Source organism: Salvelinus alpinus, chromosome 7 (assembly GCF_045679555.1).
Source record: "Salvelinus alpinus chromosome 7, SLU_Salpinus.1, whole genome shotgun sequence".
Classification (NCBI taxonomy): domain Eukaryota; kingdom Metazoa; phylum Chordata; class Actinopteri; order Salmoniformes; family Salmonidae; genus Salvelinus; species Salvelinus alpinus.
In genome coordinates, this window is record NC_092092.1 from 35,016,893 (window position 1) to 35,034,376 (window position 17,484).

General features: G+C 41.0%; 1 protein-coding gene across 1 annotated transcript in view; it reads left to right on the plus strand.

Annotated features, from left to right (window-relative positions):
- The first annotated feature begins 3,256 nt into the window (after positions 1-3,256).
- The window catches only part of LOC139580887 (protocadherin-15-like), a 220,646-nt gene continuing 206,418 nt past the window's right edge, over positions 3,257-17,484 (plus strand). The window contains exon 1 of the mRNA XM_071410010.1: positions 3,257-3,654. The gene's annotated coding sequence lies outside the window, so the exon portion shown is untranslated. The remainder of the gene's footprint in view (positions 3,655-17,484) is intronic.

Sequence of the window (17,484 nt, forward strand, 5' to 3'; positions counted from 1 at the left end):
TTGCCCTTTTAAGTCGGAGGCCTACTGTTCTTGAAGGCTAGTGCGGAACTTGCAATGCAATGGAATGGTAATGCAATAGAAAAGCAATGCGGGTTTGTGTGAACTTTAAAAGGTGACTGTGGGTATGGAATTTCTAAAATGAGACTCCTGTATAGTTGAGTAGTGATGGAGATAATAAATGTCTTCTACAATAGGTTGAGACTGGGGTCATGGGAAATCAAATCTTAGTGCATTTTAAATGCCAGACTTTGCATGGCTGAAACCATTTTTAGAAAGACCATGTCTCTCTTGAGGTCAATCAGCCAAAAGAGAACGGACAAAATAGCCTTCCAACATAGGGGACATACTAAGCAATTTGCATTCATCTCAGTTTCAGAAAACAACAAGCTTAACAAACAATTGTTGGCAGCAGTCATACTAAAAGTGTGGTCTTGAATCTAACCATAATGAAGAAGAAATGTTACTCTTTTCACATATGCATTTGTTTAGTCATTTGTAGGCTCATGATAGCAAGGAGAAGGGTGTGGGAACAAACGCTCGAGCTTTTGGCACATTCTTGTGTATTGCCACCTGTCCCCCAAAAATATTTTTATGAACTGCCAAGTAGACTCTTCCTGTTGAATACAAAACCAGCACAATTTTAGCGAGAGGTCTAGTGGGTGTATGAACACCAAGGTTATTATAGTAAACTAAAACGATGCCTGAATAAAATGAAATAAAATAAATTGAAATAAAATAATTAAGAAACCCTTTTGAAAAACTAAAACTATACTGAAACTATTATCTTTGACTCCAAAAGCAACTCAAATAAAAATAAAAAACATTGTACAAAAAATACAATCGAATAGAGTTTACTAGCTTTTTTTCCTAATGGGGTTTTCAAGATTCTGAATCTGGCCGGTAAATGCTGCCAGGAGATGGCGATGTTTCAAATAAATCTAGGTCGTGCATCACTCTCACAAGCTTTTTAGTCTCTCTAGTCAAGGCAAAGGGTGGCTACTTTGAAGAATCTAAAATATATTTTGATGTGTTAAACACTTTTTGGGTTACTACATGATTCCATGTGTTATTTCATAGTTTTTATGTCTTCACTATTATCTTACGATGTAGAAAATAGTAAAAATAAAGAAAAACCCTTGAATGAGTAGGTGTGCCCAAACTTTTGACTGGTACATTTACATTTACATTTAAGTCATTTAGCAGACGCTCTTATCCAGAGCGACTTACTGTATAAGGGGCTTCAAACCCCTTCATCATACAGTACATCATTCTTACCCCTCCTCTGTAAAACCATAGACCCCCTCAGCCATCGATTGGCTTGCAGCTCATTGATCAGCTGGTGACATCTTAATAGTTGTATAAGCACTATTAATCAGTCATTACTTATGACCGAGGGTGGGACACCTTGCGTCATCAGGCGTCTATATAGCGTCCCTGTTGTGTCTCTATCTATATCTTTTCTTATTGTTACTCATTTTCAACTGGAAAGCGCAAGCTTGGGGATATTTACTTGTTGCATAAAGGACAATCACATTAGTTCAGCTCTTGACATACAGTTGTGGACTGGAAACGTTGGGCACTCTCGTCATCCAATTTGATGTGGAGCTATAGACGGGATAATGCTAGAGGCCGTTTTGTGCCATCTGTTGTGGGAGACTGCCACCGCCTTACAAGGAGAATTATAACAAACTCTTTCCCAATAGGATTTCAGGTTTCATTTTCACTTTTCTTGAGCTTGGCTCAAACATGACGCACTGTAACATTTGTGACAATGTGTTTTTTTTTTTGGAATGGTCATACCTTCGGCACCCTTGACATCTTTACAGGGTCGTGCCTATTGTTTTTCGTGATTATTAGTTTGAGGAGAAGCTGTGCACTATCATTAGCTTATTACCCAGCATTTGTGCATTATACTAAGGCATTTTCACCAAAAAAGCAAAGGAATGCCTTGACAAACTGATGGTTCTCTATGGTTAACCTTACATGTCCCTTGTCTCCAAGGACTAACCATTTATCAGCTGGCTGTTGTCCATGGCACTGCAACGTTCAAAGTAAATACTTTCTGGTGAAACTGATTTCAGGGTTTGTTGAACTTGTGGGATAAAGATGTTACTAGGACATAAGGCCCACTCACTAAGATTCTTCATCATCATAATCATCATGATCATCGTCATCATCAAAACATAATACTCTTAGATCAAATAGCTTGAGGTGTAGATTGTAAACTGTAAAACTAAGATGTTTATCCTCCCCGTCTGGGCCAATTTACTGTCTCGGCATGCTACGACCCCTCCTCCTCAGCCTTGGATCATGTCATTAGACATGCCACCCGCTAATGCCTGACAGATGGAAGGTTTCAGATAGCGGTTTACCTCATGCACCCTTGACATCTAATTCATGGAGCAGAAGGTTGTCATTGACTAGAAAACAAATACCGTTTTGCGTGCCATGACATTTGTTCACAAATACTTTTGAGGCTAATTTACTCCGTTTTAGACAGTGGTGAAAAAAGTAAAAATAACTTAATAGAAAATGACTCAAGTAAAAGTAAAAGTTACCCAGTAAAATTCTACTTGAGTAAAAGTCTAAACGTTTTTGGTTTAAAATATACTTAAGTATCAAAAGTAAAAGTATAAATAGTTTAAGATTCCTTATATTAAACAAACCAGATTGTTGTTTTTTTATTTTATTTATGGAAAGCCACGGGCACACTCCAACATTCAGACATAATTTACAAATGAAGCATGTGTGTTTAGTGAGTCCGCCAGATCAGAGGCAGTAGGGATGACCAGGGATGTTTGGTTGATAAGCACTTGAATTTGACTATTTTCCTGTCCTGCGAAGCATTCAAAATGTAATGAGTACTTTTGGGTGTCAAGGAAAATGCATAGGGTAAAAGGAATGTAGTGAAGTAAAAGTAGTCAAAAATATAAAAAGTAAAGCACAGATACCCCCAAGAATTACTTAAGTATAGTACTTGAAAGTATTTTTACTTAAGTACTTTACACCCCTGGTTTTAAACAATAATATTTTGATATGCTGAAGGTTTAGTTAGCATTCTATCCCAGATTGTGATAGATAGATTTATTATCAGAGATTTTGAATAAAACACTCATTAATATTTCACAGAATCACCCCACCTACTGTATGTGTTTATTGGTTGTTTTAATTTTTACTCCACTTGACTTGTTAAAATTCTTACCTCTGAGGGTGGCGCTGGAGTTCAAGGAAATTATTTAGTGGCAAGATATCCTTTGAGTCTCTCTCTCTCTCTTCCTTACCGACGCATTTAGTACTAGCTCCGTCTTTCGGTCAACTGTCAGGAATAGAGAACAACATCAAGTATCATTCACCTCTTTTCTGTCTCCATGAGGACCGAAACCTTCGGTTTTAAAGCAGAGAAGGCGGCCACTGCTCGCTGGTAGACGCAGAGGGAAAACTTTGCAAGTGGTCTGGAGGAAGCGAGATTCGCCCAGTGCGGAGGACGGGCGTTGATACCCTCTCCCGGCACAGCATCTTAAGAAATTGTCGGAGCGTCAGAAGTGTAGGAATATCAATCCATTCATGCTTTGCCTAATTTTGCCCGAGTCCGTCACAGGCGTTGCTTGGTTTACGGAGGAAACTTATATTCTATTTTGAAAGCGCTGTAGGAAGGTAAGTTCCTTTCTTTCCCTTTTTTAGCGACATCGGTGGCGATGCAGCCTGTTGAAATGTAACATTCAGTAGGCTATATAGGCATATGTCATTTCATGCATAGCATTTTATTTGATGCATCCCTCGGCTAATATATTATTTTGATCGCAGTAGGTGAACAAGGAGAGCAATGTGCATAGAGAAGCCCACAGAGGTTGTCAGCCCTTATGACACCTAAAGATACCTATTTTCTCCCTCTCTTTTTTTTCCTCAGTGACTTTGCTCGTTTAAAGGTCCACTTGAATCTTCAGGTATCTCATGAAGTGTAGTGTGTTGTGAAACTCATTGAGGATACTTTTGCCTGAATCCTAGTCTTCTTACTGTGGGATCAAGTTATAGCCTGTTAATAGTTGCTTTGATATTTAGTGAATTTGATATCGAATGATCTTTACATTGATACAACCACTCCACAAGTAGCCTTCTGGACTGAAGGACTTCACAATAACTATTTTCCTGAAATGACAAGGCCATCCAACACACTATCAAAGACACTAAAGTGGGTCATTGATTGAATGTCTTTTGTTCAACAGGGTTCAGACGATTTAGATTCTAAAGCGCACACACAGTCACTGCGTGACTATGGTATTGTGCTTGGCGTCATACAAGAGTGGAATGTCAGCTAAGCAGACTGGTACCTAGGCTAGGGATTCTCTGGTTTGTTCTGAAATATTAATTTAATTGGCTTGACTCTGCTTCTGATTATGGTTTGGTAAATGAATGGCAAACAGGTATCTGCATCACACATACTACAGTACACTGAGCCTGTGCTGGATGGAGGCAAGGCTGATTACAGAGGTCAAAAGCATTTCACTTGTGGGAGCAAGGTTGCCATTGTTTGACACATACAGTATTGTTGAGATTCAAGAAGCTAAGGGGGTCTCGCACATGTCACATCTAACCTTTATTTGAACAAGCACAGTGTTGCAGATGTTTTACATAGCCATGGGCCCACGGTACTGTACAGGATACAAATATGTTATCATATGGTCAGCTAAATTTAAACAGTCTGTTGCCCACAACATTTAAACATATTTTCATGCCAAAGCACATGTTAGATCAAAGATAATCTAGAAAGGAAATAAATGACATGTTTTCATCTAGCCCCTTTTCAAAAATATGTGTGTGTGTGTCACTAATCTACTCCCTCTGTGGAGGAGATGTGGGCTTGTGTGACCAATTTTGATTTCCCAGGGCACAGCAGCCATGCAATGCAGAGTGCGTGAAGTTTGACATACTGTATATATATAATGATCAAAAATATAAACGCAACATGTAAAGTGTTGGTCCCATGTTTCATGAGCTGAAATAAAAGATCCCAGAAAGGTTCCATATGCACAAAAGTTTATTTCTCTAAAATATTGTATAGAAATGTATTTACATCCCTGTTAGTGAGCATTTCTCCTTTGCCAAGATAGTCCATCCACCTGACAGGTTTGGCATATCAAGAAGCGGATTAAACAGCATGATCATTACACAGGTGCACCTTGTGCTGGGGACAATAAAAGGCCACTCTAAAATATGCAGTTTTGTCAAACACCACAACGCCACAGATATCTCAAGTTTTGAAGCAGTGTGCAGTTGGCATGCTGACTGAGCTGTTGCCAGAGAATTTCATGTTCATTTCTCTACCATAAGCCACATCCAACTTTGTTTTAGAGAATTTGGCAGTACGTCTAACCAGCCTAACAACCACAGACCATGTGTAACCCCGCCAGCCCAGGACTTTCAACTGCAAGATTGTCTGAGACCAGCCACCCGGACAGCTGCTGAAACTGTGGGTTTGCACAATCAAAGAATTTCTGCACAAACTGTCAAAAAACGTCTCAGGGAAGCTCATCTACATGCTCGTCGTCCTCCCCAGGTTCTTGACCTGACTGCAGTTTGGCGTCGTAAACGACTTCAGTGGGCAAGTGCTTACCTTCGATGCCCAGTGGCATGCTGGAGAAGTGTGCACTTCACAGAGGAATCCTGGTCTCAACTGTACAGGGTAGATGGCAGACAGCGTATATGGCACCATTTGGGCGAGCGGTTTGATGATGAAACGTTATTAACAGAGTGCCCCATGGTGGCGGTGGGGTAATGGTATGGGCAGGCATAAGCTACGGACAACGCACACAATTGCATTTTATCGATGGCAATTTGAATGCACAGAGGTACAGTGACAAGATCCTGAGGTCTATTGTCGTGCAATTTATCCGCCGCCATCACCTCATGTTTCAGCATGATAATGCACGGCCCCATGTCGCGAAGGTTCGGTGCACAATTCCTGGAAGCTGAAAATGTCCCAGTTCTTCCATGGCCTGAATACCCAACAGACATGTCACCCATTGAGCATGTTTGTGATGCTCTGGATCCACGTGTACGACATCGTGTTCCAGTTCCCGCAAATTTCCAAAATTTGCGGGAAAACAATACAAAACAAAACAAAACAAAACAAAACGAACGTGAAGCTATGCAGTGCTCACAAGCAACAATACATAAACAAGATCCCACAACCACAGTGGGGAAAAGGCTGCCTAAATATGATCCCCAATCAGAGACAACGATAGACAGCTGCCTCTGATTGGGAACCATACCAGGGCAACATAGAAATAAAAAAACTAGAGTACCCACCCTAGTCACACCCTGACCTAACCAAAATAGAGAATAAAACAGCTCTCTAAGGTCAGGGCGTGACAGCCATTGAAGAAGAGTGGGACAACATTCCACCGGCCACAATCAACTCTATTCAAATTAAATGTGCCGCGCTGCATGAGGCAAATTGTGGTCACAACAGATGCAGACTGTTTTTTTGATCCACGCCCCTACCTTTTTTTAAAGTTATCTGTGCCCGAATGGATTCATATCTGTATTCGCAGTCATGCGAAATCCATAGATTAGGGCCTAATGAATTTATTTCAATTTACTGATTTCCTTATATGAACTCTGACTCAGTAAAATCTTTGAAATTGTTGCATGTTGTGTTTATATTTTTGTTTAGTGTAGAAACTAAAACATCTCAAGGCTTATGCATCCTAGCAAATTAATCTGTGATATCAACCACTCAAATCGTTGTCGTCAATATACAGTGCCTTCAGAAAGTATTCATACGCCTTGACCTATTACACATTTTGTTGTGTTACAGCCTGAATTCAAAATGAATTAAATGTTTTTTTTAAATCTCACCCATCTACACACAATACCCAATAATGACAAAGTGAAAACGTGTTTTTAGAATTCGTAGCAAATGTATTGAAAATTAAACACAGAAATATCTCATTTAAATAAGTATTCACGGGCCTCCCGGGTGGCGCAGTGGTCTAGGGCACTGCATCGCAGCGCTAGCTGTGCCACCAGAGTCTCTGGGTTCGCGCCCAGGCTCTGTCGCAGCCGGCCGCGACCGGGGGGGTCCGTGGGGCGACGCACAATTGGCCTAGCGTCGTCTGGGTTAGGGAGGGTTTGGCCGGTAGGGATATCCTTGTCTCATCGCGCTCCAGCGACTCCTGTGGCGGGCCGGGCGCAGTGCGCGCTAACCAAGGGGGGCGGGCGCACGGTGTTTCCTCCGACACATTGGTGCGGCTGGCTTCCGGGTTGGAGGCGCGCTGTGTTAAGAAGCAGTGCGGCTTGGTTGGGTTGTGCTTCGGAGGACGCATGACTTTCGACCTTTGTCTCTCCCGAGCCCGTACGGGAGTTGTAGCGATGAGACAAGATAGTAATTACTAGCGATTGGATACCACGAAAATTAGGGAGAAAAGGGGGTAAAATTAAAAAAAATAATAATAAAAAAAAAATAAAAAATTGTATTCACACCCCTGTTAGAATCACCTTTGGCAGCGATTACAAGTTCATTTCTTTGCCCCATTTTTTGCTGTGTTACTTTAGTGCCTTACTGCAAACAGGATGCAGGTTTTGGAATATTTTTATTGTGTACAGGCTTCCTTCTTTTCAATCTGTCATTTGGGTTAGTATTGTGGAGGAACTACAATGTTGATCCATCCTCAGTTTTATCCTATCACAGCGATTAAACTCTGTAACTGTTTTAATGTCAACATTGGCCTCATGGTGAAATCCCTGATCGGTTTCCTTCCTATCCGGCAACTGAGTTAGGAAGGACGCCTGTATCTTTGTAGTGACTGGGTGTAATCATACACCATCCAAAATGTAATTAATAACTTCATTCTACTCAACGGGATATCTCGTTGATTATAGTCACGGCCGTGTATATCCCCCTAAGCAGATCCCTCGTCGGCCCTGAAAGAACTTCACTGGACTGGGGACTTTAACAAAGCTAACCTAAGAACCATACGTCCTAAATTCTCTCAGCATATTGAATGCGCGACAAGAGCTGGTAGCTTTCTGGATCATTGCTACTCAAACTTCCATGATGCATACAAAGCCCTCCCCCGCCCTGCCTTCGGCAAATCTGACCATGACTCCATTTTGTTGCTTGTATATGTGGGGTACAGAAATGAGGTAGTCATAAATAAATCATGTTAAACACTATTATTGCACACAGAGTGAGTCCATGCAACTTATTATGTGACTTGTTAAGCACATTTTTTCTGCTGAACTTATTTAGGCTTGCCATAACAAAGGGGTTTCAGATTTACATTTTTTATTCATTAGTCAACCTTTTTAAAAACATACTTCCACTTTGACATTATGGAGTATTGTGAGTAGGCCAGTGTTGCAACAACTAAATTGAATCCATTTAAAATTCAGGCTGTAACACAACAAAATGTGGAAAAAGTCAAGGGGTGTGAATACTTTATGAAGGCACTGTATCCAGGTATAACATGTCAAAGCTACATTGAGGTGACATTTACAATACAGTGCTTTCATTTCGATGTCATCATAAAATATTGAAATACCCAGAGCAGTGAAAAACTAGATTTTCCTGTGTTTTATATATACTTCCACACTATGAAGTTGGAATAATACTGTGAAATTTAGAGAATGATGATAATGCCTTTTTAGTGTAAGAGCTGTTTGAAAAGAAAGCCTGAACTTTCAGCCTATTTTGGTGGGATGGAATTTTGGCCTGCCTGGTGACATCACCAGGTGGTAAATTAGTTAATAGGCCAATACGAAAGAGTTCCAAACCTCTCTGCCAGAAGCATACTAACCTGCATCCAATTGTTGCCTTGGCTCTGAAGCTAAGCAGTGTTGGTCCTGGATGGGAGACCAGATGCTGCTAGAAGGGGTTTTGGACGGCCAGTAGGAGGCACTTTTTCCTCCCAATGCCCTAGGGCAGTAATTGGGGACATTGCCCTGTGTAGGGTGCTGTCTTTTGGATGGGACGTTAATGAGATGTTCCGATTCTCTGTGACCAGTGAAGATCCTATGGCACTTATCATAAGAGTAGTGGTGTTAACCAATGTTCTGTCTAAGCTGCCCTTTGGTCTCCAATGCAGAAGAAATATCAAATAAATAACTTTAAGAGTATTCTCCTTTAGTTAACACGATCAACATTTTGCTCTGTGGAAATTGTGATTGAATCAATGCAATTTTAGCCACTTTCAATTTAACATACAGAAACAAATCTAACTGCAAGAGATTTTCTTGTAGGAATAGTGCAATGGAGTAGGATTCTATTGCATTGACAGGCACAACTCAGACCGGTGCACCATAACCAATCAGAGCTGCAGTAGACCTATATGCAAATAGCCATTGCCATATTTGGATATGTGCCATTCACTTTGAATTGGACATTGTTTACACCATGAGCAGTTGCAAGTAGATGCACTTGTTTTGAGATCAGAGTGAGCGCTGCGTGTAGCCGCCTGTGCACATGTGTTCATATTCTTTGCGAGTTATTAGCCCAGTTATAGCTAATTTCTAGTCAACAATGGGGGAGTGGTTGCTTCCTACAACAGCACAAATGTGTGCATTTCTAGCAATCTTTGAAATGCGAGTCAGGTAAAGAGCTTGCCAATAGGCAGAGGGTAGCATAGTTTGTCTGATTCTCTGTAATAATGGTGTGGGAATAATAATTTATTTTGTAAAGTGGTTTCTTGCATCAAACAACATTTTCGGGCATCTCCTTGTCTGAAGGACAACTGGATAAACAGGTTATTTTCAATTCCTGCATGTTTTTGTTCTCAAAAGTCTCTTGGAATGATCACCACAAATTGGCTGCTACTGTAGACTGAGTGATAGAACAGCTATTTCAATGTTAAATGTTATGGTATGCATTTCTCTTCATTGTTTTTGGTAAACCTACATTATGATCAAATAGCCACAGTAGCCTACTTGGCCACTGTTACAAGTGTAACTTAAAGTGGGTACAGCTTCATTGTTTACAGTAAACGCACACTGGAAGCTGCACAGAATCTTCACAATTGTCACGGCCGTCGAATGAAGAGGACCAAAGCGCAGCGTGGTGAGCGTACATATTCCTTTTATTAGGTGATGACGCCGACAAAAACGACCGTGAAGCTTAAGGCTATAGTGCCAACAAACAAAGACAACTTCCCACACTGAAAGGAGGGAAAAGGGCTACCTAAGTATGGTTCCCAATCAGAGACAACGATAGACAGCTGTCCCCATACCCGGCCAAAACATAGAAATACAAAATCATAGAAAAACAAAACATAGAATGCTCACTGCAAATCACACCCTGACCAAACCAAATAGAGACATATAAAGGCTCTCTAAGGTCAGGGCATGACAACAATGTTCAAGTTTGCGCTCAGCAGACCTGAAATTTGCTGAGTGCCAAATATTTTTTTGTGGGAACATTGGTGCTAACCCCGGCAAAATTCATCGCCACCTACAGTAATCATCCTTATTTTCCAATTGCCTCATTCCTCTCCCCTGTAACTATTCCGCAGTTCGTTGCTGTAAGTAAGAATGTGTTCTCAGTCAACTTACCTGGTAAATAAGGGTAAAACAAATATGTAATAAAAGCTAGTTTTCAGTTTTCCTTAGGTCACTCCCAGACAGTCCTATAAAAAATTCTTTCTTGAGAAATTGTTCTTGCTAAGAAGCTATTTGTTTCTTTTTGACCATTTTAATTGAAAACAATCACAGGTAGGTACTTCATTAGTACTCAAATTATTTTATATTGAGATGAAAACGGGCTGCATTGGGCCTTTAAAATCCATGGCAATAAAAAAACTATCTGTATTTATCCAATATGTACTGATGTATGCCCCAACATGGCTATAGCTTAATTCACTTCTACGCTCGCTCTTGGATTTAGAAACAAATTGCTCTGTACTGAGAGCCCTGGACAATCCATTGCAATGTATCTAAGAAGGTCTCAACATTTTTAGACTTCATAATCTCCAGCACCACCCCAACATCAACATATGTGAAAATGGTGTGTTTCTGTTTTGTAGTAAAAAAGATAGCGAAAGAATAGTGTTTCCACTGACATCATCAACCAATTAGTTGACCATTAGTAGGCAATGCCTACTCACAATTGGTCAAATTCACACCATGCACACCAAAGATGTCATTGGAAACATTTATCTTCCTCTATCTTTTTTACTACAAAACATAGAAACACACCATTTTCACATATGTTGATGTTTGGGTGGTGCTGGAGATGATGAATTCGAAACATAGTGAAGTTTACCTTTTAATGATCAATACTCATGAATGTAAATTGATTAGCCAACTCTATATGTACAGTTAGAACAGGTGCCTGCTCAATAAGAAGAAGCATTGTTCCCTGCTTTGTTTTTGTCTTCCAATAGGTTGGCATGGGTGGGGTGTAGTGGGCAAGATGTACAGTATTTACACAACTAGCCAAGAGACCACATAGACAAACTCAATACCGCATGTCCATGTGGCAGGTGAAGTAATACTTTGCCCTCCGAATTAGTTTTACTACCCCAAGCTGAGTCTGTGGTCCACGCCATCTGTTTTGTAGATCCTATTATATGCGTTATGCATTTCATCTTAATCCCACATGATTTGGAAAGACTGGCACCGTGTTATTTTATACAATTAGTTGCTGCCAATCTTTCCGGTTCTTCGGGGATGGAGATCCAAATGGGGGACTCAGTTCTACTTTAGACCTCTTTTGAGGTAGCTATACTGTCAAGAGACGTTGATTTGGGACGGATTATTCCTTTAGAGTACCATGGAGTATGTGTCATTCTAGGTGGTTGAGAGGCAAAGAGACAGAACATACTGCATAGCAAAGGGAGTCCATCTGCAAAGTCTGACTGATGAATATCTTGTTAGTATGAAGTCTAAAATCTGCTCCATATTGCTCTGCTCACAAGGTACCATACTGTGCTGCGTAATCTCTAGAAGACTCTGCAAACCAAGGAACTTCGTTGCATACACAGGATGTTGTAGTCTGTAAGAGCATAGACAGGCCAACAACAGTATCGCTACATCGGGCCCTATAAAATCTGCGTTGCGGAGAACACGAACGGAGTGGAATTGACCGCCTCCCGAGTGGCGCATGCTTAATCCATGAGGCGTCACTACAGGCCCGGTTTCGTTCCCAGGCTGTATCACAACTGGCCGAGACCTGGAGTCCCATAGGGTGGCACACAATTGGCCCAGCGTCGTCCGGGTTAGGGGAGGGTTTGGCCGGGGGGGCTTTACTTGGCTCTAGTGACTCCTTGTGGCGTACCGGGCGCCTGCAAGCTGACTCGGTCGTCAGTTGAATGGTGTTTGCTCTGACCCATTGGTGCAGCTGGCTTCCGGGTTAAACTGGCGGGTGACGCGGTTTGATGGGTCATGTATATGAGGAAGCGTGACTTGACCTTCACCTCTCCCGAGCCCGTTGGGGAGTTGCAGCGACGAGACAAGATCGTAATTGGATTGCACTTGGATATCATGAAATTGGGAAGAAAAAGGGGGAAAATATCTATATATTTTTAATTTAGCTTTATTAGAAATGTCTTAAATTTTCTCAAGTTAATCATATGACAGGGATTCACTTCCTGCAACTTTCTGAAATGACACAGGAATGCCCCTGTCTGTGTGTGCGAGGCGTGCGCATGTCTACACTTTGTGAGAGGATGTTAGAGAGGATGTTAATGTTAACCTTCTTCTCGGGTAGAGATGGAAAGGCTTTCCCAAAAACCATCTAAATGAAATGTTCACTACAAAGTAGCCTTTGCCTACCTAGCAGAGTGGTCCAGTATCATGATTACGTGCATCTATCCAGTGGCCATTTTGTTTTGCAAACTCTACAGTCACATGAGCGCTACAGAAACATCTCCAACCAAACAATGGTCTCTTGCTGGTGCACAATTGCATTAAAGAGTAATAACTACACTCCAAAATTTAAATTTTGTACATTTTTCCCAGATCTCAAAAGTGGTCTCCTGATGTGGTTTAAGCGTTGTTGTGGACTTAGAACATCCAATGTTGTTGTTGTTTCTATTAAAAAGTTTGATTTTGAGTGTGAAAACCTGAAAAAAATGGGGGAAAAGGAAGCCTGGAAAAACAAAATGGAGACAACAAAATTTGTGAAAAAACTAAACGGAAACAGATTTCATAGGGCCCTACATACTGTAGCCTACACATACTCAGACTCTCTTTCTCTCTCTCTCGCTCTCTCTTTCTTTCTCTTTCTTTCTCTCTCTCTCTCACACAGACACACACACACGCACCCGCACACGCACACGCACACACTGTTCTTCTATCAACATTGTTGAATCTACTGATGTGATCTCTTTTGAGGATTTGTAATAGATATTTTTGTGGATGTTGAATGTAAATATTGAATGAATTTATTTGGGATGTGTCTTCTTACAGCTTGCAATGGTGAATGTGTCAAAGGAAAGACATGAAAGCTGTAATGTATTTCGAAAAAACAAGTTTCCGTTTTATCTCAAACTGCAGCCTGTAAGCCTACCTTTTTGACTTCTCATGTATGGCGCATACATGTATGCTACTCAATCATAGAGATGAGATAGGATCTGTGCTTGTTGTATTCCTATCTCGTTCTCTCCATCTTCTACCTTATTTGGCCATACAATGACCTTAGATATGGCCATTTGTTAAACATGCGTGAGGTGGACATCTTTCTTGGCTCGGTGATTATGTGATTATCAAACTTTGCATTAGCTCTGATTGCACACAGACGGTGCTTAGGAAATGTTTTAATTGGAAAAAAATGTGCACAGATTGAACGAGGGGAATTACGTCCTTATATTGATTCATTCGTTTTAAATTATTTCATTGATTAACATCGTCAGAATTAAAATATAGATTTAATTACCGAGAGTCAAGCCAATTAATGTTGTTGCTGAATTTGGTGTCTCTCAGTCACAAATCACCCATGGATTTAATTAACATTTCCAGGGTATGCAAACAAAGCACAATCGTCACCCTAGTTTCCCCTCCGTGTCACTCATCGGTTCCTTTCCACTGCCCAAGAGGGATGTGGAAGGTAATGTACTGGAGAATGGAATTCTCCATAACCATGTTGTGCCACGCGACTGTGTCTCAGCAGGCACTTTCTGATAGACTAATCCACTCACTGCAATGTAGTTCAATCTCGCCAGGTGATACTGTATTCCATCACTGATGCACCCGGACTCGGCTCACTAACCATTCTAGTTAGCTACGTTCTTGACCTTTTTTAAACTGGTCCTCAAAGTTGCTCACAAGTGTTGAATCTCGCTCTCAAGGGCTGGCAGCGTCCCTGATAACATTTAAGATGTGCCCTATACTTTTGTTTTGTTTCCAGTCTTGAACAGCATTTTCTGTGGATGCATTTGGACTTGCAATTATTTGGAGGCTTCGAACATGAGCAATGCAAGATAAATGCATCTCATTACAATCATACTTTCATTTTTTAAGGCTCAAAAGATGATGCTGATATCCATAACAGATCAATGCTTAATTCATAAATGCTGCTGGTTTGACTACTAGATGACCATAAGAGAACTCATACAGAATGATGTCTTCATCGTTACAGGTGTTTATACTGTATGTCAACATTAGGGCCATGAAGATAGAGGCTTTTATTGTCTTGTCGCTCCCAGATCTAGAGCCACGTTTCTGTTTTTCATTACATACATAGGATCTTAATTTGATCACTCTGTTGTTGCTGAGAATTTTCCAGCAGCCCAGGAAATGCAGATGCAGCTTCGTGATTTACATAAATTCACTGAAACCCTGCACTAACGCACAGTTCTATGAGCAGTAATGCACTTTTCACGTAGTGTAATTTTGTCCAGCTAATAGCCTAACCACCGATCAAGCAACGTTATGTACTAATTGTTCATATCCTGTTGCTGCAGGATTATTCTGCTGCAACAATACGGGTCAAATTAAGATCCTACAACTGTGCCTTCTTTTTTTCCCTCCAGCTTGGATAATAAATGTGCAAGACAGAGGTTGTGCTTTTCTTATGTGCACCATATTAAATAGCATGATTCAGTTCAGTAATGGCCGTGGGAGGAACTCGGGGCGTAAGCACAAAATCAGAGTGCTTTAATGTATAAATTGTGAAATGGAAAAGTGTGTAGGGGTGGGTGGTGCTATAATATTACTAATGTCAAGGCATTGTCACTGTGTTCCAATTCAAGTGCAGGGAGGCTTGACTGAGAAGATCGCCCCTATTTTATTGCATCTTTGAGGGAAAAAGCGTCTTATCCGCTCTTTCAGGAAGTGTGTTTTCCACTGACGTTTAGTGCAAGGCCTCCTTAGCTTACTCACTCTGACTTCTACCACTTCTAGTACCACCACCACCACCACCATTATATTACCAATAATACCATTGCTACTGTTACTTCCACTACCCCTACAGCTACCAGTACTCTGACTAAAACTGTAACATGAAAGGTGTCTAGCAGACCAGTTTAGGACCTCAGTCGACAAGTTCTAGGATTATATGAATGACCGATGGCCGTTTTGAAATCTGTTCAGTGGGCACATGGAGAATTTCAACGCGGTCAAGCTGACAGTACCAAACATATTTATCTGGGGATTTACTATCTTTTAATGTGGTGTTAATAATACAGCAGGATACCAATAAATCATGTCTGTCATTTAATAATAATAAAGTATTCATACGTGTGAATCACTTCTCCAGAAATATCTCTTCAGACTCCTCCATATCCCTTCTTCCGCTGAGCGAGAGTAAAATAGCGTAGACCTAGGAGTTGAGCCAAAGCGAGGTAGATGGAGTGTTTATCTACTGGTGGATGCCTTATCTCTCACTATGGCATCCAACTGTCAGAGGCCGTCCAAACAGGCTAATCTTTTGGAAACAGTCAACATATTGTAGTCAACAACATTACGATAACTCCTTCAGCGTTATACTTTTTTCCCTTCTAAAAGCAGTCCTCTGTGGCATTTTGTTGTGATATTTCTCTGTGGGTGTTCTGTAAACTTGTACTTCCTGTTTCGTGAACCAAGCTGGGAAATGGACTCAGGATTAGTCAAGGTTTTTGGCCACTCTCCAGCGTCAAGGTGACAACATCTAAGCATTGTGCTAGCAAAATTGACACAGTAACAAAAATGATACCACACAGATAGTTACAGTACATATCCTCATGGTGGATACAGGATCAGAGGTGGAAATTGCATCATACATCATTTGGGTTGATTCCTACAAGTAGTCTTTAACATTTTAGTTCAAATTCTTCTCAAAGCAAGAAACATCTAGGAAGAAATGTGATGGGCAGTACTAGGCTACATGAGAAAGAGGAGAGAGAGCAGGATAAGGAGACCGAGTGTCTAATGAGTACATGGCATGGGGCTGTGAGGGGGGCTTACGGATTCGGCAAAGTCTTGGAACTCTTGTCAATGCCACTTTGAAGTTAATGGATGACATGCAATTAAAAAGTCTGGGCTAAAAATTCAATCTAATCCATTTGAGTAGGGAATCTGTGGATGCAGGATTAATTTTTTTACCCTCCGATAAGACCATGCCTTTTCCAAAAACTCCACACAGGATTGTCGAGAATTAGTGTATATTAATAGGTAGAAATGCACTCTTCTGACTGCCTTTTTAATTTGACTTAATTTGAGGAAAGCAGCATTCATAAACCGTCTTCATGAGGAAATGGCTAGGTTGAATACCTGTACCTAATCATGGATTTAAGACAAGCTCTCTTAAACAACTGCCTGAGGCTCCACGGTCTGTTGGAAATAATATCTGTTTGAACTCGGGGCTAGTGTAGAGAGACTACATTTACGGCTAGCGGCTGGATACATTTGACTGTTAGTGTTCGGCGTAACAGTTTGGGGTCTGGAATAGCCATCTGGGAGAGTTGCCAGGTTGGGTCCTGACAACCAATTTAAACACGGGGGGTGGTGTGAGGCTATTATTCCAGAATGTAGGCACAGCTACAGTAGATACAGAGTAGGAGGGACTAACATCTCTCTAAGCACTTCTCACATCTCCGAAACAGTTCTCATTGAGACTGTCTCTAAAGACATTGCTCTAGCGTTGTTCTCCACCGAATAACATTAGATCCTTGCCCTCCGGGAATCTGTCATCATCCCACTGGTTATAGAGATGTTTATTTAAGATATTAACATACGGTTGAATTCATCTATAGAGATATAAACTCCCCCTATGTAATGTTTCATCAGCTTGTGGTACTCCTTGGGCACATGAAGGTTACTATTGAACATGATTTGTTTGGTAATTACTCACTATAAACTACTGGGCTGTGTCCTCCTTTCTTTGTCCTCATTGCATCACATTTTGAAAATAAGGCCCTCTTTTTATTGCCCTGGGATTGCTGTGCGCCATCATTAGTCAGGAGGGAGATATTCCACCACCCTCTCTTATTTAGTCGTCCTCGAGGGACGTCCTCAGCACGGTAATCACTATTGCCCTGGTTTTGGCAATGAACCGTCAGCGTGAGTGCAACGTTC